The following is a 10,244-nucleotide window of genomic DNA, read 5'->3' on the forward strand; positions in this document are numbered from 1 at the left end:
ATTCAATTGTTCGTCACAATAATGGGAACATGAAGCCTACCTTGGTTTGAAATAGAAATGAGAAAATATAGGTCTTATTGGACAAATTATGTAAAATTTGATCATCCATATCTATAACAATGCAATATCAATTAATTAATTAGTTGTTTATTTCCATCCCAATACCTGTTGCAGGAAGTAAATTTATATTCCTATTCATTGTGGTTTTTTATATATTTATATTCATTTATTTGTCCATTGAGTTTAGGAGATATGTATCTATTCATTTTTCCATGGAGTTTAGGATGGATCAAGTGATGGCAAAAACAATTTTTTTTTTTTTAATTGTAAAAGGAAAACACAATATGTAAAGTTCCTAGACATAGTTGCCAATATTTTCATAAATAAATTGAGATTCTATGATTTTTCTTGGATTGATGAGAGTTCCTCCTTTTTATCAAATGATTACTTAAAAGAGGAAATTTTATTTAGAGTTGCCAACATTTTGAGAAATAAATTAAGATTCTATGATTCTTCTCAAACTGATGAGAGTTCCACCTTTTAAAGTTGTAGAATTTTTTTCACAATATCATTCATAATATGTCTATTGGCAAATTTTTTCAATTTTTCTTGCAATTGTATATTTTATAAAAGTATCTAATATACTAATAAATCCTAACATTTAATTGACCCATTGAAATTCATAGGACCATCCATGCACCAATGACATTTCATTTTCACTACTAAATCTCAAATATATGTTTATTGGCAAAATTTCCTAGTTTTTCTTTCAATTATAGATTCTATAAAAAGTATCCAATATGCATGTTGGTTGGCACATATTCCTATTCACTTGTTCCTGGCATACTTCGGTATATCTTGAGAAATATAGTTGATGGTGACCTTGATTAGGATACAACATCTTTATAGGGAAAGAACTTTTGTAAATGCACCACATTGTTTAGTGAAAAAAACATTTGATTCTTTCACTACTTAAATACAAATGCATACTTTTTGACTCATAGTGTGGGGCAAGCATTAAAGGGCGAGGTTTTTTGTTTCATTTGAGGGATTTTTTAAAAGGACTTGGCCTGTGTAAATTTCTAACCTTCCACTCATGTTGAGCAAATATTTTCAAATTTTTAATATCGTTATGCAAGCTTTACACATTCTAATTAAAATTTCAGTTTACCTTGTAAAGGTTTGAAGTGTTTGAATATCATCACAAAATTGGGGCTCTCATTTACATTCATTATATATATGATCCGGGTGGATATTGGTGGCCACCTGCCAAGTCCACCTGGACCCCCACCATTGTCTTTCTCAGCATTTTCAGTTTCCTTAATTGCAGCACAACTTACTATTTTTAGCAGTTTTTCGGGTCCTGAACTTCCGGAGCCGTTTTGAGGCCCTAAACGACGTTTTTTGGGAAATCCAGGGGCAACACGAGTCCATAGAATGGACTGGTGTTTCCCGTTCCAACAATGATAGTGCTCGGATAGATCTTTCTAATGAGCTATTGTACGCGTCAAACGGAGATCATATGCCAAAGTTACGACCCCGGGAAGTTGATGTACCAACTTACCCCCAAACGGGGCCCACAGTTTGGCGTTTCATCTCCTAGGGTTAGGTTTTGGAATGTTAAGGGTTTTTCCATTGTTTCTCAACAATAAATAGGCCTTCGAGCCTCATTGTAACACAGTTCAGAGGCATGTAGCCATCACATCTCTTCTCAGAGATAAGCTACCATCGCCCTACCTAGTTTATTTCCATTTCTGTTTGTAAGCATATTTCAGTATTTTCCATTAATGAAATGAAGTATTATTTCCGCTGCATCTTTGTGTATATGGTTATCTTTGTAATTTGTTGCGTTCCTGTTTAAATCCGGATCAATATATATATATATATATATATATATATATATATATATATATATATATATGGATTAAAAGTTTAATGATATGTTTTGATAAATGATAAAACTATATTTTTTTAATAAGTAATATTGCCTTTAGTTGAATTGTAAGTTGATGGAACGTCAATATCATAAATAATATATAAATGGTAAAAGTATATCTTTTTCATGTAAATATTGGATAGTTCACAAATTGTTTAGATAATCTTCGGCAAAATCACATAATCAATCTTTTGTCAAAAGATTGATTATGTGATTTTGCCGAAGATTATCTAAACAATGTTATGGATCACAGAAGTCTAAACTCCTTAATAGTTCACAAATTAACAAGTAATATTGGTTTTGGTTGATATGTCTAAACAATGTTGTTCTCTATTTTGTTCTTTCTTTTTTAATAATTGTCTTCTTTTTCTTTTTCTTTTTCTTTTGTTATTTATTTCATTTTTGTCTTGTATTCACATTTATATTTTATTACAATGTTTCTTTGTTGATTTGAAAGAGGAAGCCACAAATGTAAATGAATTTATAATAATATATTTTTGGATTTACAATTTGTGTTTTATTAATCAAACGTTTTTTGAATATTTTTGTCTCTAATATTTGTATATCTAGACTCTTATACACCAATTTAAATTCATAATCTATGTATAGGTTTGAGGATTCCTCTCACGTCTTCCTTATCGTTCTTATGCTTCACCCCTTCTAACAAAAGTAGATTACAACCATAATAGACATTTTGTGGCCTCAACCTGCCCATCGGGAAACTAGGTATGTTTTCCATCGGAATGCATTATATGCCATCCAAAATTTGAAGTTCTTAAGTCTGTCAAACTTAGCTTTATAGGCCTAAATGTCTAGAACTGAGTTCACTATTAACCTACTAATAGCAGTGCTACTTAAAGACATATACAACATCAAAATTTAACAACAGTCACAAAAACAAAACAAAAAACATCTAGAGCTAGTCCTTTGAGGACTCCATTGGAGTTGGGTCCTTTGCACTGGAACCCAGAATATCTGTCTGAGGCGGGCACCTGATGTGTCGTTCAATACGACCCAACTGAACATTTTGTTGTTGAATTTGAAATTGGACAAGTTGGAATTCCTTTTGGATTTCTTGAAATCTTGGATCAGTTTTAATGAAACTTGTGTTCATAATTTCTCTGGCCACTATATTCCTCATCATCCAATAGAAATGAATTTATTTTTTATACTATGTAAGCTTGTTGCGGGTATTGTCGGGATGCAGAACCAACATCCTTCATTCTTCCTCCTGTATCTCCTGCTCGGCTCGTTGGTTGAGGTCTGCCTCCCAACCTGCAATCATCTGTCTCACCTGGGCAGGGTTGCCTGTGACATAAGCTTGAGTCGCAGCACTGATATGTCGAGCTTGTGATTTCTGGCCAGTTTGCCTTGGCAGTTGCGAGGAGGAAGCTCATCTTCCCTCCCTAGGTGTTGCATTTCGGAGACGTCTGCACCCTCTTGTATTATTTTGTTTTTTCATTGCGGTTGACCAAGCCATATTCACCAAACTCACACTAAACAACAGAACAATCTTTGATCCAAACTGCCAGTCGACCAGATGCCCATGACTCGCAAAATAGGCGGGCTTTCAACCTATTAACACTTGGTGCATTAACAAAGAACAAAAAGAGGGGACATATAAAATTAGGTTTATTTCTAATAAAAATACAACAGAACTGGGCGTCCCCCTTCCATTGGTACCCTTCTCCATCTGCTAGCACCTTGTGCCCTAGCACCACATTGAAACAATACAAACCATGGTGAGTCGATCTCCTTCCGAGGAAGGGATTGTCAGCACGCTACTCGGGCCATTTCCCACATCGAAATTCAGAGTAACAGTGAACCAAAACCGACATCCTACAGGTCCTAATTGTAACCCAATTCGACCAAATATAGAAACAATCATGTCAACCATGACAGATACAGTTCTCGCAAAGAGAGAAGGTCCGTACTATGCCATACATTCCTATGTGAAGTAATAAATACTATACAGGACTAAAACCGGTTTAAAAACAACGGATTCAACCATATTCCCATCTAACGAACATACCATATCGAATCTCAAAGTCACCCATTCGTGGGAGGGAACTAAGATTGTATGAAATATTGTCACATTTTCGATATGTCTCTGGAAAGGGTCAAAGGGAAGAGATACCACATACCCTATAACCATTTCCATGAAGCCTGCGCCGATACTCTTCCACAATTGAGGCATGTCGTCCAAACTTGTCGCAGGAAAGGAGCTCGATCAGTGATCATCAGCTCCCAGAACTGCAATACACCACAACCAAATTGCATGCAAAGAACTGGCGATATCCTCCACCACCTGGTTGTTTAATTCTCAGCACGAATTTACACCCAACTTGCTCTCTCCCATGCCTCCTCGCATCACCTCATATATGTCATACATGTCGCACACCTGCCACGACCGCCCTCCCACATTAATAACCATCAAATCATTCATGGCTTGGGTCCCAAGTGGACAATTCTCTTGCATGCACCCCGATCAGGGGATCACCAAAATTATGTTAATCAACATAGTACTTTAGAATATTGTTACCTATCTTTGTTCCTCTCATGCTTTCTATTATTGGTATGTGAGACCAATATCAAATCATTCCCTTGAATGGAGTTACCATGTTTTGACTTTTTAATTAGTCAAGGATTTTGAGTTGTTAGAATTTTTTTTTAATTGATGGCAAAGAATGGAAAAGGATGGAAAAGGTGTCAAAGGTTTTAATGATGATGACACTAGCGATCAGGATATAGGTATAAGGAGAAGAATGAAAAATAATAGGAAAGGTGAGAAGGTACAGTGACTTCGAAGCCATTTTTAGAGTAGAAGATCACTTAAATAGTAGGTGGAACCCACTTGGATGGAAAGATCCTTCCAATTATATGTGGAAGTCAGAAAATGGCCTCCTGGATCAGAAGATATGGGCAATGTAAGGCAAGACCGAAAAAAGTAAGTTTGTAGAGCTATTATTGGTAGTGATGTAGAGTAGGTCTATTTTGGTGCATTACCAATTTGGCGGAAGGACGACGGAGCATGACCATTAAAAGACAAGCATGTATGTGGGTGGATTTGTTGCCATGCGCCCCCATCCACATATCGTCAGTCATGTGCAAGCTCGAGCGCTTTTGAGCATTAATGTGCAGGGGGGTGTGCAATGTCCAATTTTCCCAAACTGTTGATCACAAGATTGACGATGGAGGATGACTGCACCCACCCGCCCTCTATGCCACAAACCACTTGAGGGGGGTCCGAAAACCACTAGTTGATTTTGTATGGTTGTGATTGTGATCGCGATGTGACTATGACATGTGATCACAAAAGTGGAACCATAAGAAAATGGGTGACTAACTAACAGGCGATAGGGGTCCAACGAGGAGAGGGCACGTGGCAGCATTTGGTTGATTGATGATGACGTCAGCATGATGCACAAGGTGACACGTGGAAGTCATTTTTGGACTTTTCAAGTCGTTAAGTGGACCATTTCTCGGTGACATGTGGACCAATCTAAAGACACTACGTGGCAGGGATGGCACAAGCATGACATCATCCCATAAGCTTGATCCTGGAAGACTTTGAACGGAACCTGTGGGATGATTGGGCATCGGGAGTATGTGGCAGTTGTTAGAGACAACTCAATGCAGTTGCATTTGATTGGTGTGCAGGTGTACCGGGCGGACCCTTCGGGACAACTCATCTTGATCCCTTGACCCTGAAAGGTTTTAAGAGTGTGAAAATAAGAACGGCGGGATGACAAGCACCAGGACACATTGGCATGTACATTTAAGTAGTGGCGACTAATGGGAGAAGTGGAAAGGTGGCCCCTTGCAACACACAATCCTACAAGGTAGACTCCGGAAGGAAATTGAAGGCACAATAGAGGAGTGTCGGGATAAAGGAGTCGGCGGCCAAACTTTAGTGCCAAGACATGGTTCGGTGCAGCAAAAAGATAGAGGACACAGGGGTAGTGTGCCAATAAAATAAAGTTTGTGAAATTCCTACAATATTGATTCACCCCCCTCTCTCAATATTGTCTTAGTTTATAACAATTGATATTAGAGAAAAGTTTCTTCAAATCAATTTAATAGCTAGAAGAAAGATTGAGGACCATGGAAAACTAGGAAGGAGGAGTTACTAATGGGGCACCTATGTTCAATGGAACAAACTATGTATTTTGGAAAGTAAGGATGAAGAGCTATATTCAATCACTTGGAGCTTATGTATGTGATGGTGTAGAAGAAGAATATCAAAAGGCTCTAGCAGTGATTACTAAAAATCATAATATTGAGTTCACATGCAATGCTAAAGCCATGAATGCCTTGCTTGTTGGCCTACCTGAATCAGAACTTGTAAAAGTAATGGACTACACATCTGCTACATCTGTATGGGATAAGATGAGTAGCTGCAATGAAGGTGATAGTAAGCTAAAACAAGCTAAACTTCAAGGATTTATAATGAAATTCGAGTCTTTGAAGATGCATGACAATGAAGATATTGCAAAGTACTTCTTAAGAGATGATGAGGTTATGAACAACATAGGAGACCTTGATGAGAAATTAGAAGAATATGTAGTAGTTCAAAAGTTGTTGAGATCTCTTCCTGAGAGATTTAATCCCAAGGTTTCAACCATTGAAGAAATGACTAATTTGAACACTTTCACTTTGGATTAGCTAATGCACACTTACTGCTTATGAGATGAGAATTTCCAATGGCAATCCTATAACAAAGAATTCATCCTTTAAAGCAGACAACAAGCCCAAGGAAGAGCTTGATGATTCATGTTGTGAATCAAATGAAGAAGAAGCCAAGTTTGTGAGGAAACTCAAGAGAGGCTCAGGAAAATATAAAGGTAAGTTACCTTTTAAGTGCTTTAATTGTGGCAAAGTTTGTCACTATGCTTCAAAATGTCCTAAAAAAGGACTATGATCTTAGAGAAAAATTTAGGAAAATACAAAAGGATAGGAAGAAGGCTAAGATGAGGAGTCTCTATATCCAAGAAGCCAACTCATCTGAAAGTGAAGTCAGTGAATCCTCAAATGAGGACAAAGATAATGAAAGTCCAAAAGAATTCATGCTTATGGCCATAGACAAACTGAAAGTGGAAGTTATTAATTATGATGAAGAAGACACTGAAGTGGATTTAGAACGAGCGTTGGTAAGTGTTCTTGAAGAGATTTACTTATGTTATTTGATAGCTTGCAGTACCTGTAATGTGCATTGATTTACTAATTGTTGTTTGGTGATAAATGTATCCATGATGCATATAGTTTGGTACCTTAATTAGCGCTCCATTATTTCTTCCATTCCACCTCTCCAGTCTTCCATACTTCTGTCAGAACATTGTTGCTTAGGATTACGCCTTGTTTCCAACCCTATGCATTGGATTCCCTCCTCTCTTTCCTCCTCTTCATTTTACTACAAATCCAATATTAGGTTGCCTATTGTTGTGTCGGCCACCAGACCAGACATTTCTCTTTGAGATTGGCCCGATTTAATCCCTATGCATTTAGATACTTGTATTGTCTTGCACTCACCTTGATGAAAGACTATTGAACCAAGACCCCTTTGTTATCTTTTCAAAGTACGTGACAATTGGAGTGTAGTATAAATCCCTACTCATAATATCCAAAAGCACTCCTCTCTTTAAGATGTCCTAGGCATTGGTCTATAATCAACCCAGAGGTTGTCTCTAGGAAGCTTTCTATATCTCCTGAAGCACTTGTGCTACATGTGCTAGAAAAAGTGACAACATATTTCTGTCGTCATTTCCAAGGAACGAATCAGAATATTTTTCCCTGGGTACGACAATTTTTACATTCCCCATATCAAGTGAGCAAGGGAAGCGTGGGTTGAATATCTCTCACCTTGGCAACTCCATTGTCTGAATTTCATTATAAACATCTTGGCGACTCCACTGTCTATATATTTATTTGATCATCTTGGATTTCAAGAGGCCTCATACTCGCTTTGATGCTAAACAGCTAAAAATTTTCCCTACTTTGAACTTGAGATCACTCACCTAAAGGGGTTTTCAAAATGGCCATTCCTGCATTCTTCGCTAACTAATTTTCCCCAATAGATTTTTCTTCTATTGTTGGTTATCCCAAACATGTCCCTTCATTTCATGAATGGAATACCTATTTTCCTAGATTAAGTGGAAACACAGATAGAAGGTCGGACCAACACCTTAAGAATTTTCATGAATGCACAAAACAACAGGGCATTGTTTTTTAAGATGCCCAAATGAAATTGTTCATGTACTCTTTAGAAGAATATGTTAGATTTTGGTACAGAACAATACCTCGTGGCATAATATCTCCCTTAAAAAGTTTTCATATAGCATTCAATCATTATTGCAAAAGATTATATCCACTGAATGCTCTGTTTGAAGATTGTTGCGTACATTTTAATGTTGAAAATATTCCTGAGGTTAATGACCCTAATGAAGATGTTTGTGAGACTACATTCCAAGAAGATATCTACTCACATCAAGAAGAATTTCCCAGTGATCAAGAAAGAAAAGAAGGAAACACCATTGAGCTACAAATAAACCCCCAGAGATCTTATTCAGCCAAATTTAATGACTCTCCTTCCTATGATGAGTATGAATCCGATGGGAAGTCGAGTGATGCAGAACTGCAAGAATCCCAATCATGGGAAGATGCCCAGAAAGAAGAGGCTCTAGTTTATGAGTCACATCCTTCACCTGGAGAACAAGTTAAAGAACCCCCTCCGATTTGTGATTCATATGATTCTCAGGAGCATGAGATGGTCGTGGATTGTCAAAGGGATCTACTTACAAACAAGTGGAGAGAGGGCTTTCAGAGACAAATTTTTCAAGAAGAGCCAAAAGTTGAAGAGCCAAGCAAAGTCTGTGGCTACCTGTTGCAGAAAGTTTCCTCCCTGAAAACTGTTCAAGAAATGGAGACAACTACAAATTTTCCTCATCAGTTCCATGATCCAGTAGCTGACTACATGGTATCTTTCATTGGCCTACAATAATATACATCTATTCCAACGTATGTGTCAAACCTTTGGTCTGAAGATCTTATAGGGTGTATGCACATGTTAACCAGTGATTATTAAGAACATAGCCCCATTAGAATGTTCATGGAGGAGATTAAAAGAGTTGAGCATCAACTACTGAAATTGGGGCACATATCAAAAATTTTGTCCAAAGCTTTTATGTGGTACATGCCTATTTTAATTGTTGAATTCCTAGAGAACGATGGCATAAGGTCCAGTGCCCTGATGTTGAGATGGTATCATTGGAAGGTTGACTTCACTTGGGTGAACTGAGCCTTGTACATAAGTAGGAGTTGTACATAAATAAGCTCACTAGCTGAGCATTTAATTTCCAGTTGTTAGAATTTATTTTTCTGCATTTTAGTTTGATGAGGAAATGACTCCCTACGAAAAATGTTCCATGGAGATTTTCTGGTTATATAAGTCTCTTATATTTTCAACTCCATTCCTAAGGGTGAAGGCTATTGGTCTGCAGGTTCTCAGCACCTTGCCAGCAATGAACTGTCCCCAATTGGAGCCAATGTTGTCACCTACTGCAAAATGTGTTTTCAGCTGCCCAAAGTGTGCAAAAGAGTAGAGATGTTTGCAGTCATATTCCAATCAACAGAAGCACTCAAAGCTAAATCGTACCCTCTCAATTGGATAGTGCTTGGAATAAGATTTCCAACAGTACGTGGAAGTCCAAATGTGGACTTCTGGATCAGAAGATATGATCCGTTGAAGTTAAGGGGTTTTGTTCCCTTTGAAAGGAAAGAAAGAAGAGCATATCGGAGGTCCAGGAGACATCGACAATCGCAATATCAGAGGTCTCACAAATCAGAGGTACCGACACAGTGGTGATCGCAATATCAGAGGTCATAGCATATCGATGCATCAAATATCAGAGCTTTGATATATTGGAGGTCCAACAGTGGAGCAAAGCCAATCAGCGATCAACGATTGTCGATATCGCAAATCAACAATCGAAGGTTCCAAAGCACATCGCAACATCAAATCAATATCGTCGATCAGCGACCAGTGATCAGTCATATCAGCAAATCGATGCGTTAGCGAGGTGACAACTCTAAAATGTTACAATATTGTGAGTTGTGATATGTTAGTGTTAAAGCGTCGGGGAGGGCCAATTATGACTAACAAAGAAATTCAACGCAAAACCAAGGGCAGATGACCTTTTCTCTCTCCTCTAGAGGGCCACATGGTGGAATACCATTGGTCCCGATAAATCCATGTGGCATCTGATGTCATCATGACATGGTTGTATGTAAGACACGTCGCTGGAAGGTTCAA

Source organism: Pinus tabuliformis, chromosome 4_1 (assembly GCF_031772625.1).
Source record: "Pinus tabuliformis cultivar Carrire ecotype Pingquan chromosome 4_1, CPIR1, whole genome shotgun sequence".
In the NCBI taxonomy this organism is placed as follows: Eukaryota; Viridiplantae; Streptophyta; class Pinopsida; order Pinales; family Pinaceae; genus Pinus; species Pinus tabuliformis.